The sequence below is a fragment of the Drosophila albomicans genome, chromosome 3, assembly GCF_009650485.2.
Source record: "Drosophila albomicans strain 15112-1751.03 chromosome 3, ASM965048v2, whole genome shotgun sequence".
In the NCBI taxonomy this organism is placed as follows: Eukaryota; Metazoa; Arthropoda; class Insecta; order Diptera; family Drosophilidae; genus Drosophila; species Drosophila albomicans.
Genome location: NC_047629.2, coordinates 15918444 through 15931208, shown reverse-complemented (window position 1 = coordinate 15931208; position 12765 = coordinate 15918444).

The window sequence follows — 12765 nt, the reverse complement described above, 5'->3', positions numbered from 1 at the left end:
AAGTATACCCAAATTTCTTGCAAAAAAAAAAAAAAAAAAAAAAAAAAATAGTAAATATTATATTTTACCTTTTTTCTTGATATTTTTACAGTTCTTAATTTAAATAATAGTTCATAACTTGATTTTTGTGTTAGCCTTTTTACATATGGGTATGCTAATGAGCTAATGTAAAAGTATATATCGTTGCCAAGCGGTATATAAGATTTTGGATATTTCAAAAATGTTTTCACTTAGAGAGCAAAAACCTTTTATTTTAACTCGTTTAATGTTTTATTTATATTTAATATCCAATAAGGTGAAAGGGTGTTTACCTTTGTGGCAACAGGAAATGTAACAGCTCTTTCCGCCGACCTATGAATATTAATTATATAGTATTTCTTCAATGTTAAAGTATTTCCTTATACCAAATGTAAAACTTGGAATAGTTTGTATTTAAAATGTTATATATTGAATGTAAAACTATTACGTTATACCAAATGTAGCAGATGGAATATTTAAATATTTGTTGTTATTGAAAATGTGACCAACAGTCACCAATTTTAACTTTGCAACCAGTTACATTTTTTTGCAGTGCAGTTATGTGTACAAGTTTATTGGCTGGCGTTAGGCCATTCCAGTCATAGTGTCGCACTGCCATAAAATTATGAGCAAGGACATTTTGAACCTGCCAGTAATATTTTACTGCCGCCTCTATAAATAGTTATGTGAGTGATTATGGCGCGTTATCAACTCGAACTTATACGCTAGTTCTCTGCTATGGGTTTTAGACCATTAACTTTGACTTATTTATAGTCGCTTGATTTATGAAGCTGCATTTAGTCGTTCGCTCTGGCCAGCAACAGCGCGTGGATAAGTTGATCTCTGAATGCAGTGCACATTATTACACTATTTACTGGTTCTATTGGAGGCTTAGATCACGCGAGCTGCTAACACGTTCTAAGCTTGTGATTGCTTAATCTGCATACTAGTAGCTAAATCTGATCTATAACATGCTTGTGTGTGCTTAAATAGTATGTAAGTTGTTCTAAGCCCCTCAATGTGTGTGAGTATGCAAATAACAGGCTGGCCTGCCCTGACTTGGCCTGGTCTGCTCTGCTCTGGGCTGACATGGACAGGCCTGGCATGGCATGTCTTGGCTTGGCATGGCCTGTGGTATGGCCTTGAATAAACATGAAGAAATCACAAACAATACGATCTTTTTTATATGAAAATCAGCGACAAAAGTTTAAATTTTATGACATCCAACAGCAGCAGCAACAGCAACAACGTCGGCGACGGCAGCCAAAATTTTGAAATCTTACAATTAGAATCTGGCTGCTTTTTGTAACCAGTTTTTTGTGTGGTCTCGCTGCTTACGTCAAGGCATTCAGCTGGAGAAGTCAACGAATATAAACAACAGCTACTATGCTAGTTAGTTATCCGATCCGGCATCAGGCAATGATATCAATCTTTATAGTTCATATATATTCGTTCTTAAGAATGACCGAACTAAGAAACCGAAAGGTGTGTATACATTTTTTTTTGACTTGAACTCCTGACGCTTTTGATGGTTTGCTGCTTACTTTTGGTTTCACATGAGCACAGAGCTTAAAAATAACCAAGTGAGGAACTGGAACCGTCAGTGAAGCAAAATCTGTGGGTATTATTAATTCTTTTTAATGCTGCTGCTGCTGCTCTCCAGCTACCCAGGCGAGGTAGTTGTTGGCAACTGAAAATAAAAGTGATTTGTTTTCGGTTTTTAATACAAGTAGATTCCAGTTTTGTTGCCTTTTTTCTTTAAAGTTCTGATGGCACCAACAAATTAACTAGTTTTTGACTATTTGATGAATGCGTTGTGTTGAGCACAATTTAATTGTTATTAATTTGTTACTATTTAATGGCATAATTTAAAAGAATTCTCGTCGTAAGGCTCGTCAGCTCAGCTCGACAAATGCGGCATAACTGGAAATCTAAGTCTCTGGCTGCCCATTGACCATTTGACTTGATTGAGCATCATTTGGCCAACGTAATCTACATACAATGATCGATCCAATCCGATCCAAGTTGAGCCGAGCTTAGGCGTGGGCATATTGAATCGACGACGCTTGCTTGGTCTTAAACAAAATGAGAAAAAAGCGACGCCAAGCAATTAGCGCGATTTCCTATTTGGTTAATATGCAGAAAATTAAAACGGGTGTGCTTTGACTATGGCTTTTTGGCTTTGTTATTTATAAACAAAATATATATAGTATTTAAATAGATTTTTGTTTTTTGTTTTTATGTCTGTACATGTGTTTATCTTGTGTGTGCACCAAATTAAGCAAAAACAACAAACAAAACGGAAGATTAATGAAACTCGAGTACATATCTGTACCATCAGAGTCATAGTCCAATGTTAATGGCTTTAACCCACCCAAGCATCTAACATGGACCGTCTGTCTGCCTGTCTGTCTTCTGGCTCTGACTCTTTTGCTGTCTCTCAATCGACTGCCTCCTGCAGTTTGTCTATCCGTTTGCTTTTACTTCCGCCAGACGAATACGAATACGAATTTTGAATTGTTTAATTGATTTGAAGCTGTCGATTATTTTCTGCACACTCGAATGCGACATTAATTGCTCGTAGGCCTGCTCAAGTAGCATTAGTTGTCTCGCACCTCGACGATAATCGTATTGCACCAGCAAATATTTCGCCAATAATATAATGTTTTTTTTTTTCTTTAAAACTTAATTGTGTGTTTGTTTAATGTTAATGTTTAATCGCACAAAGAACGTATCGACTCAAATTCTATAATTATTATACGCGATTATTGCTTTTGCCTTCGGGGCAAATCGTAAAGCTTCATTTATTAATTGAATTAACCATCCATGCGAAATTATGCTGCATTTAACAAATTTGCATGAGCATCGATCGATCAATCATTATTATCTTCTTAATAATATTGTTGTGCTGAAATTTCACTTTTCTTGAGAACGCACATTGAAGTGGTTTCACTTTTAGCCAACTAGTTTTTGACCAACATGACTTAGACACTTATCTCATGACATAATGCTATACTTGATTAATACTACTATACATATATATATAGTATATACGAGTATTATACTCGTTTACGAGTGTTAGCATGAACCCTAAGTCTATATCCGGTTCGGTATCAAGTCTCACTGTGAGACTGAGTGAAACATTTGAAATGTATTCTTAAATATAAATAAATTATCAGCTCACACAAAAACACAATATTTAATTATTAAATCCTATGCTGTATTCGCTAAAAAGTGTTTAGTATGTTATTATTTATTTAGTGTCTGCCCAAACCTGTTCGACACATTTTTTAAAAATGCCAAAAGTACACGCAAAAAGCCTCCGCTGCTTGCCAAGTATTTTTCGGGTGTGTGCTCTACAATTGGTAACTGGAACTGACAAGTACCAAACAATATTATTATTTTATTTTGTTTTTTGCCCAAGCTGAAGTTCACTTTTTGACCTGTGCCCAAACACGACTTTTACGCACCAAGTTCAATGATCGGTTTTTTTTTGTGGAGTTTTTCCCTCAGTTTGTGTTTGTATACCCTAACATATAAAAATAGCTCCCAGAAAGAGTCCATACATTTTAAATTGGAATCATTCATAAATCTAATTACCACTAAAAATGTAAGATTTATGCAAAGCAAGCTTCAATATTTATGATGTCTGTGTATTAAAAGTTATTAAAATATTTTGTATTAAATGTAAAAGAAGTCAGGCTGATATAAATGTAAATGGACATTTACTTATGTTAAAAATTAGAATTACAAAAATAGTGTAACATATTTAATCCGTCAGCTCAGTTCTAGAGTATTGCTTTGTCAAACACTACAGCCAGAAGCAGTTCGGCATGTTTCTATTTATAACAATTAAGAAAGCTACAGTCAAGTGTGCTCGACTGTGATATACCCGTAACCCGTTATGAATTTAAGCGAAACAGTGCGGTATTATTTGTTCAGTATACCAAATAATATACCATAAAAAGACTATAATAACCACAGAAGTGAAAATATACCAGATTGTCAGCCAAAGCAGCTAAGACCTGATTGCAGTAGCAGTTTTTATTATATTAGATTATATACTTTATGTGGTAGGAGTTGCCATCTTTTGCCTGTTACATACATATTCTAAAATACCCTTCTACTCTATGGCTAGCGGGTATAAAAACGGCTTAAGGAAAAAATCAAAAAAATAATTATAAATTTAAATGATGCCTCTCGTGTTTGAAAGAGTGAGGGAGAAACAATGTCATAAAGTTGCACTCGAAATGATAATCCAAAATGTCAATGCAGCAATATATTAAAAAGCAAATCTGCCTTAATTATCATTAATATGTAAAATGTATTTAAGATTTACCGTTAAGCACGTCCGAAAGTTGCAAACAAGTTTAACCCGATCACAACACAATTAATATACTTATGTATCTGTCTGTCTGTGTGTATTAAGAATAATATTGCGGCTAGCCAAAAAAATGTTGCTCGAAGCTCGCTCGATAAACGCGATTCATTCCCTGGTAACAGGCAGCTAAACTGTGAAAAAAACACAAATTATAAATATATATGGATGGAATATTTATTGTTATATATCATGCTATATAAGCTGTGGTTACTTCACAGGAATTTCCACAATCAATGGCAATGCCATTCGACGACCTTGTGACGTCACATCAACATCATCATCATCTAGATATTGTGGCAGATCTCGATCTGCGTCGATCTTAGCTGAGTGTGGATTACCTGTTCTTCAGCATGCGGGCTGCTAGCATGTTCGCTGCAAATGATGACGACGTTAATGATGTTGATGAGTCACGAGATACGAATAACTGCAACAATTTCATGTTGATTATGACGCAAAATTCAGAATTTCCATGCAAAATGTGAAGGACTTTTAGTTTGTGTTTTTTTTCTGTGGCTTTTGGGTCAGAATTTGTGTGGTGATTGTGACTTTGCTGATTTGCTGCTGAACTGAACTGCTGCCCACTCATAGACGATGTCGTTTAGGTTGTTTATTGCAGTCGCTAGTCGCTGCCCAAGTCCAAGAGTTCTATGTAATTGCAATGTAGCCCTGCGGGCTCGTTTACATTGTTGATGGGTTTTGCAGAGGGTTTGCCAACGTGCTGAGTTGGCGTTGGGATCCAACCAAGTGCTTGTTAACATGATGGGCAGCAAATGGGGCTGCAAACAATGGCAGCCTGAAAGTGAAACTGAAATCGAAAACTGCAGCAAACGCGCGAAAATAGAGCAATAAGTTGCACGTTGCACGTCCAGTACAAGATGCGTGGACAACGATACTGCCGAGGACAAAGTTATTAAAGCAGGCGTGACACAGACAGAGTCAGAGACTAAGGTAGAGAGAGGCCAGTGCATTATTTTATTTTCAATTTAATGATGGCTAGAAAAACTCTTGTTGTCCTCCTGATTGGCTTCATTTGCAACATGCCCCGCCGCAGGCAACAAATTTTCGTTGTTGGCCGCAAACGAAAACGAAAATGAAAACACAGCCTGCAGCTCCCAGAAGCAGAGCTCCAGCTCCAGTTTTGTTGTCAGTCAGTTGTGACAGTGTTTAGTTGTCGTGCAATTGTTGATTGCGGGTGTTGTTGTTGCTGTTGTTGTTGCTGCTGTTGCTGCTGTTGTTGCTGTCAGTTGCGTGCCGATGACGTCGGCGGTGTTGGAGGCGTTGCCTTTGCGCCGCTTACAATCAAGAGAAGTGATCGCGATTGCACCGAACTCCAAAGAAAAACACGCAGCAAGCAGCAACAACAACAGCAACTACAACAAATGAGAAGAAGAAATATAAAAATAAAAGGGAAAAGCAGAGAGAAACACAGAAACAGAGAAACAGCAACCGAAACTCACACAACATACAACTAACTAACAAGGTTGCAAACAAAGTTGAAGGTCGATTTAGCGACACAGACCACGTTGTGCTCGTACTACTATACTATATATGACTATATATAACATACTAACTATGCAAGAGTGTGCTTTAGTGTGTGTGTGTGATCTGTATGGTGGAGCAAACAATATCGATATCGGTCGCCCCAGTCGCATGTAATAAGTAACAAACGCCGCACGACATTCGACATTTTTATGCAAAAACTTTGTGTGCAGCGGGGCGTGAGATGGGCGGGGTAACGTTCGATCTTTGGAGCCTGTGTGCCTTATCGACATAATTGAAGTAGTTGCATTGTCTATAAATTCTTACTCAGCTACGTGGGCAGGCGGCAAATGCTTAGACTTTGACTAGTTGTTGTTGCTGTTGTCAATGCGTACGCAAAAATATGTAAAAAATGTAATTAAAAGTCGCAGCGAGAGTATCACTGCGTTTGGAATTCTCTCTCACTCTTTGGGCAGGAATAGAAGAGAGTGTGCTGGCTGGCTGGCCAGGAAGTGCCGCACAAATCACGCCATCATTGACAACTACTAATGACCTGCCAAGTCAGCATCTAGTTCAAGTTCTAACTGCAAACAAATGCTGCTGAGATGTTGCTACCTCAGCTGCTGCTTCCTGCTGCACAGCTGCAACACAGAGAATGAAGAGAATGAGAATGTGGCATGAAGTTGAAGTTGGAGTCCATTGATTGTGAAATTTACTTGCACTTAAGTGAAAACATTCGATTGCATTTTCGCCCGCTTAATTAGCCGCCTTGACTGATGACAATGCAAAAAGGGAAAATGGCGAAACAATCAGTTGCTTATCAGTGGCGGGAGTTGTATTGTATCGCATTGGGGTGGAGCAGAAGCTGCAGCACACACACACTTTTTAGTGGGCCAGCGTTCGTTAGAGTTAGAGAGGCAGGCAGGCAAAAGAAAAACCAAGGCAGTAGCTATCGTCTTGCATGCATCGCAAATTTATGTGTCAATCAAGCAAAAGTATGAAGCCAGCGAGCGCATAAACTACACATAATTGCATTTACTTTGGCCACAAGGATTAGTTTGCTCTGATAAGCCAGTCAGAGCGAACACAAAAAACAAGCTCTGCTTAGCTCAACTTCAACCTTCGAGTTTGAAATGCACTCGTAATAAATTGAATTCACCTTTCAGTGTCCGCTTGTATTTGCGCCAAAGTGCAAGCGGCCATAAGAAGCAACAGCAGCAGCAAATGTTGCAGCTACATCAGCAACTGTTGCCCTATGCCTATGCCCATGTGGTGCTATCCCTGGCCACATCTACTGGCACTTCTAAGACCCACACACACACACACACACACGCATTTAGATTCACATTCGCATTCGCATGTAGCTGGTCAGTTTTATAAGCTAGCAATTGGCATAAATATCACTTTGTTGCTCCCTTGAGCGTGTGGCAGCCCAGCCAGTCCTTGTGCTTACATCTACGGTGGCTGCTGCTGCCCTTTGTGTCTGTGCTGTGCTCTGAAGCCGTGGAGCCAGTCCCTATGGTAGCCTTGATAAATTTCATACATGTTATTCTAACATTTTTACTATTGCCGACCGACACGTTGCCCTTGCCCAGGCCCATGATTGAGTTAACTTCATTTGCTCGTCCGACACGTGCGATCTCTGGGCGAGTTGATTGTCTGTCTGTTTGGTTGGCTGTCTCTGCTTGGGATACTTGGACAGTGGACGCGTTGTCCAGTTGGCTTTGTGTTTAGTTTGGGATTTATTTTATTGCCTCTTAGGCAAACATGTCAGTTATGTTTGCGAAAGTACATATCATCAGGCTGGACATGCGTGTAGGTTTCCACATTCAGCAACGGCAACAACAACAACAGCAACAACAACAATGAGAGTAACATCGCGCGCACAACAACAAGTAACAAGCAAGGGCACAGCCTCCATAGACAAGCACCTCAATAAGACTCAAATACGTACATAGAGACACCCGTTGCGGCACTTATTTATGGCAAATTTTTTAAGTAAAATCTTGAAAGTGTCGAAATTGCACAGAGAGAAAAAGAGAGCAGCAACAGTGTTCGAGGCACAAAGAGAGAGAGAGAAAGAGTAATATCGCAGGCGTTAAGGGAATCCAACGAGGCGGTAACAGCGCCGCGGCTTGTTGTGAGGTCAGGGCGATTGCAATTGCGCTGCCCATGTACACGAAGTACACGCCACTCTTCTTCTGGTCGTGGTTAGCCTTTGCCTCCAAACTTTCCTCGTTCAACTCCAACTCGTGCCAAAGCCGGACGACGAGCTGCTTGTACTCGATAACGTGGTTGTTGTAATTTAAGATCTTATTGCAGGCGATGTGCTTTCTATGCTAGAAGTCCGAATGCGTGTGGCGGCCTAATAGTTAAATCAATAAACATTTTACACCACATTTTTGCAACAATTAAAATACGAACTAACACTAGTATTGCTAAAGTAGTATGATAAGTTCCTCGATTAATTTTCATTAGTATTCTTATCATATATATAGGAAATGTTGCAAATAGTTCCCTCTTATTTACATAAAGTATTGGGTAATAACACCAGCTAAAAGTGCAAATATTCCCCTCTTATTTAAAAAGGAAATCATTCTGATTCTCAAATAAACTGAACTTTTAATTCGTTTCCTCTTTATTATTTAAGAAATGATATATTTAGCTTTCACTTGAAGAATGAAGTAATAACACGAGCTAAAAATTCCGTTAGATTTGTGATTTTGTTTCTAAACACAAAACAGTTTTTTCCCATGAATAGAATCTTAATTATAGCTTGAATTTTGAATAGCAGTTAAACAATTAAATATTCAATTTACCCATTCTATAGATACATTTAACTTTTGCTTGAATTTTGAATAACAACCATACAATTAAATATGCAATTTATATATAGATTTAACTTTTACTTATTGCCATAAATTATAACAATCTTATTCATATGTCAAATTCAAGTTTTTGTGTGAAAGTGAATTGAAGACACAGTAATTACTCAAGAGCACCTAACAATAATAATACTCTACTCTGGTGTTGAATTATGGTTTAATAAATTACCTTAAAGTAAATAATTAATATGTCTATACAAAAATTATATAAATCCATTGATGTCATAAGCTCAACAATGCCGGAATGAATGGGAAAAAGGAAGAATTTATTAAAATAAAATATTTTAATTTAAACATATTCACACATTTGGAGATCTGGTTTGATCATGAAAATCGGGAATTTTTTTCTCAGTAGCATTTTTTTCGTTTTAAATTGAGCAAGTTTATAAGTATTATTAGATGTTTCTTAAATGTTTTCCTATTTAATAATTTTGTATAAAAATGATAACTAAATTCCATAGATTGTCAACATAAATATTCAACGTTTAGTGCGATGTGTCATAAAACTATATTAAGATTCTGCTACGTATAATATTTAAATATAAATGATTCAGAAAACGATTATAAAGTTTTTACCTTGATCTGTGTCTTCTTAGTTTTATTACAGTTTAGATCAGCCTTCAAATTAACCATGACAGCAACACACAAAAAAGAAACCAATCACAAAGGCCGACGCGGCATATGCAAATGGCCTAAACACCTTCAGCACCTAAATGCAGCAGGGGGCATCGAAGAGCTGCTGTGCTGTGGCTGCTGTTGTTGCTGTTGTTGTTATTGTTGTTGATGTGGCATCAAATTGGCGCGTATAAAACTGTCATAGCATGTCAAATGCATCGATGGACGCAGCTGAGTGCAAAACTCCTCCACAGATTCTTTTTAGCTGTTTGATGGTTTCTGACAGAGTGTTGACCCAGTTTCGCCAGTTGGCTTTGGGCCGCTCGATTCTTCGATGACAATGCAAGAGCAATGCAACTCGAGCTTAAGTATTTTGACCAAGTTTCTTCAAAAGGATTTGGAGCAGTCGTTCTTGCTGCTGCTGTTGTTGTTGTTGCTGTTGGTATTGAACTTTGCATAAACTTGTCGCTGCCGGACAAAAAATGCTAATTGCATAGCTGTTGGCCACTTTGTAGTCGCAAGTCGACGGTCGACAGTCGTCAGTTGTCATAGGTGGGCGGGAACATGGGCGTGGGCGTAGGCGTGGACATGAACGAGTGCTCTGTGTACTCGTGTACCGCAAGTTGTCATTTTGATTTTGAGCTGCGTTGACAGGTTGCTCGCTATGCTCTGGCATTAATTACGTCGCATTTGCTTAGCGAGCATTCTAATTTGCAATGGCTATGGCTCATTCTATGCCCATTAAAATGCGGATGTTATCCCGGGGCCAACCCCAAAACCTAACCCACACGGCAGCAGCAGCAGCAGCAGCAACAGCAACTCATTCTTATCTTGTGCAATATTTTCATGTACGTGCCAAGTTGAAGTTAAACACGTGTTCTTCGCTTGTTGTACTCTGCGGGCATTCATGTCCTTAACTTGTTGCCAGAATCAGAATCAGAATCGATGTACCTGTTGCCCAAGCTCAAGCTCAAGCTCAGCCCAGCACTTCCTGGCTTCGTCGAAGAGAAATGTAGATTCGCGGGAAACGATGCTGGCAACTTGAGTAGCAAATACGTATTGGCAAATGCGCCGTTTAATTGATTTATTAAAATGCTAGTCGCCACATTTTATTTATGATGTGAAACATGGCCCACAGGGTCTAGGCTACGATTTCCAAGTGCTGTGCGCTATTGGTTTGGTTGGTTCTCAACACTTGGCCCTGGCATTGGCACTGACATCGGGTCCCTGACCTAACAACAACCGCAATAGCAAAAGCAAAACAGCAACAACAGCAAAGGCAACGACAACGAATGCAATGCGCTGATTGGTTTTGAAATGGAAAAATTAGAACAAGTGGCACTTGACGGGCGGCAGATATGCTCTGCAAAATCAACAATGAAAACATTTCGAGGCCCCACCACATCCACGAGCGCACGAACAAGTCGCAGCCAGTTCTCAGTTCTTCATGCCAACAAATGCAAATGCTGCCACGTCAGCAATAAATTAAAGGCAATTTTAGTCAAATAAAATGTTAACGGTGTTTTGCAGCCTGACCAGCCAGGCAGTCGAACAACGTTGGCGGCGTTGCAACGCGTTTGCCCTTTTGGCAAAAAAAAGTTGCTTTGCCTGCCGCCAGCTTTTTTGCCTAGGAATGATGGACAATGTGATGTTGCTGGCCGTTGGCTGTTGCGATTGCTGCAGCAGCAGCTGCTTATGCAAACATTTGGAGGAGGGAGCTGGATCGACGCTGTGTAACCTGGACCGATGCCTGGCTTTTTGGTATTTGTCACGTTCGTCCATTTTCAGAGTTCACGTACATGTTGGCGCATTGTTAATAACTTTATTTGTCGTCGTAGTCATCGTCTTCGTCGTCGACTTAGTCGTCGTCCTACTTGTTGGCTAACAACCATTTGACAATGACACTGCACCGTTATTTAGGAGCTGAGTGCGCCATGCTCAATTATTGACATTGAACTCCTGGCGCCCGCATCACACACACTCACACACACACACACACAGACGGACAGAAATACGATTGTGTGCTCTAATGTTTGCATTGCCTAATCAGCAATCAGCCCAAATCGTACAATTGTGTCAGGGGAGGGCAGCAATTAAGTCACAATTGCCGTTATGCAAAATGCCTGCGACTAAGCAGCAAGGTCAAGCCATTGGCTCTCTCTGGAACAGGAATACGGCAATGTCATTACCCAAAGAGTTGAGCACCAAAAAAGGGGGCAGACTGAGTCTGGCGACTGGAACTCAGACATAGACATTAGTCGTTGGCTGATTTTTGGGAATGCGCTGCATCATGCGCGCAAATTATGAAATCGATTTATTGATTCTGAGAGACGATGGGGTGCCAGTCCCGTTGCCCGCTTTATTAGCATTAGCATTCGCATTAGAAATTAGAACAAATTGTTCATGATCATGTTTACCTTATTTTATTCTTGTTTGTTGTCAACATCGTTTTGTGTTTCATTGGCCTAAAGATACAAGCGCCGTCGCTTGTTGCTGTTACTGTGGCTGTTTTCTGACTTGACCTGATTTCCGCTTTTTGTAAACACAGTCATTGCTCTCTCAGTACCCAGTTTTCTCTCTCAGCTGGAAAGCCCACTGGCCACACAGTTCTAACCGCAATTATTGTTCATTCGGCTCATTTGTATAGTATTTACATATGTCTATATATGTATATGCTTATTATGATGGCGCATTCATTAAATTCGAATGGGTATTTTTTCGATTTTTTGAGCACACTTTAAGCAAAAGAACCACTGAATCATCAGCTGAGGCTGCGGAGTTACACTTCAGCGGTGAAAGTTCTATAAATGCGATGAGGTATATTTGCGTTGAGTAGTTTAAACAGCGATAAACCTGGAGAAGGAGGTGAAGCCAGCCAAAAGGTGATAAAGACAGTGCTCAAATTTGTGACACATATTCTGACTAACTGACGTGGATAGTTACAATTCCGGCGGCAAGGTCAATTGAGTCAACGCGTCCAACCACATTGCAGTGCCTTTGGCCAAGACAACAAATCTCTTGGCTAGCTGATGAAGCTGACGCATGGACGCGTCCTTGACGCAGTCGCGCAGAATTGGCGGGAAAACAATGGAAATTAAATCATTATTAATGGCAACACACAAAGGCGATACCAGAAAAAAACTGCAACTAAACCAAGTGCTTGGCTGCTGCCAAGTTGACGGCAAGTGTAACAAAAAAACCAAAAGGCAAAAAATTAAACAAAAAAACACACAAAGGCAACGGCGCAATTGTCTGCTGGTTTTGCACCTAACAATTATTATTATTATTATTATATTTTATAGTTTTGTGTGCTATTATTTCGCGCATGACTAACCAAATGCAATTTCAGATGCCATTCTTTTTGTTTTCGATTTCAGAGAATTGTGT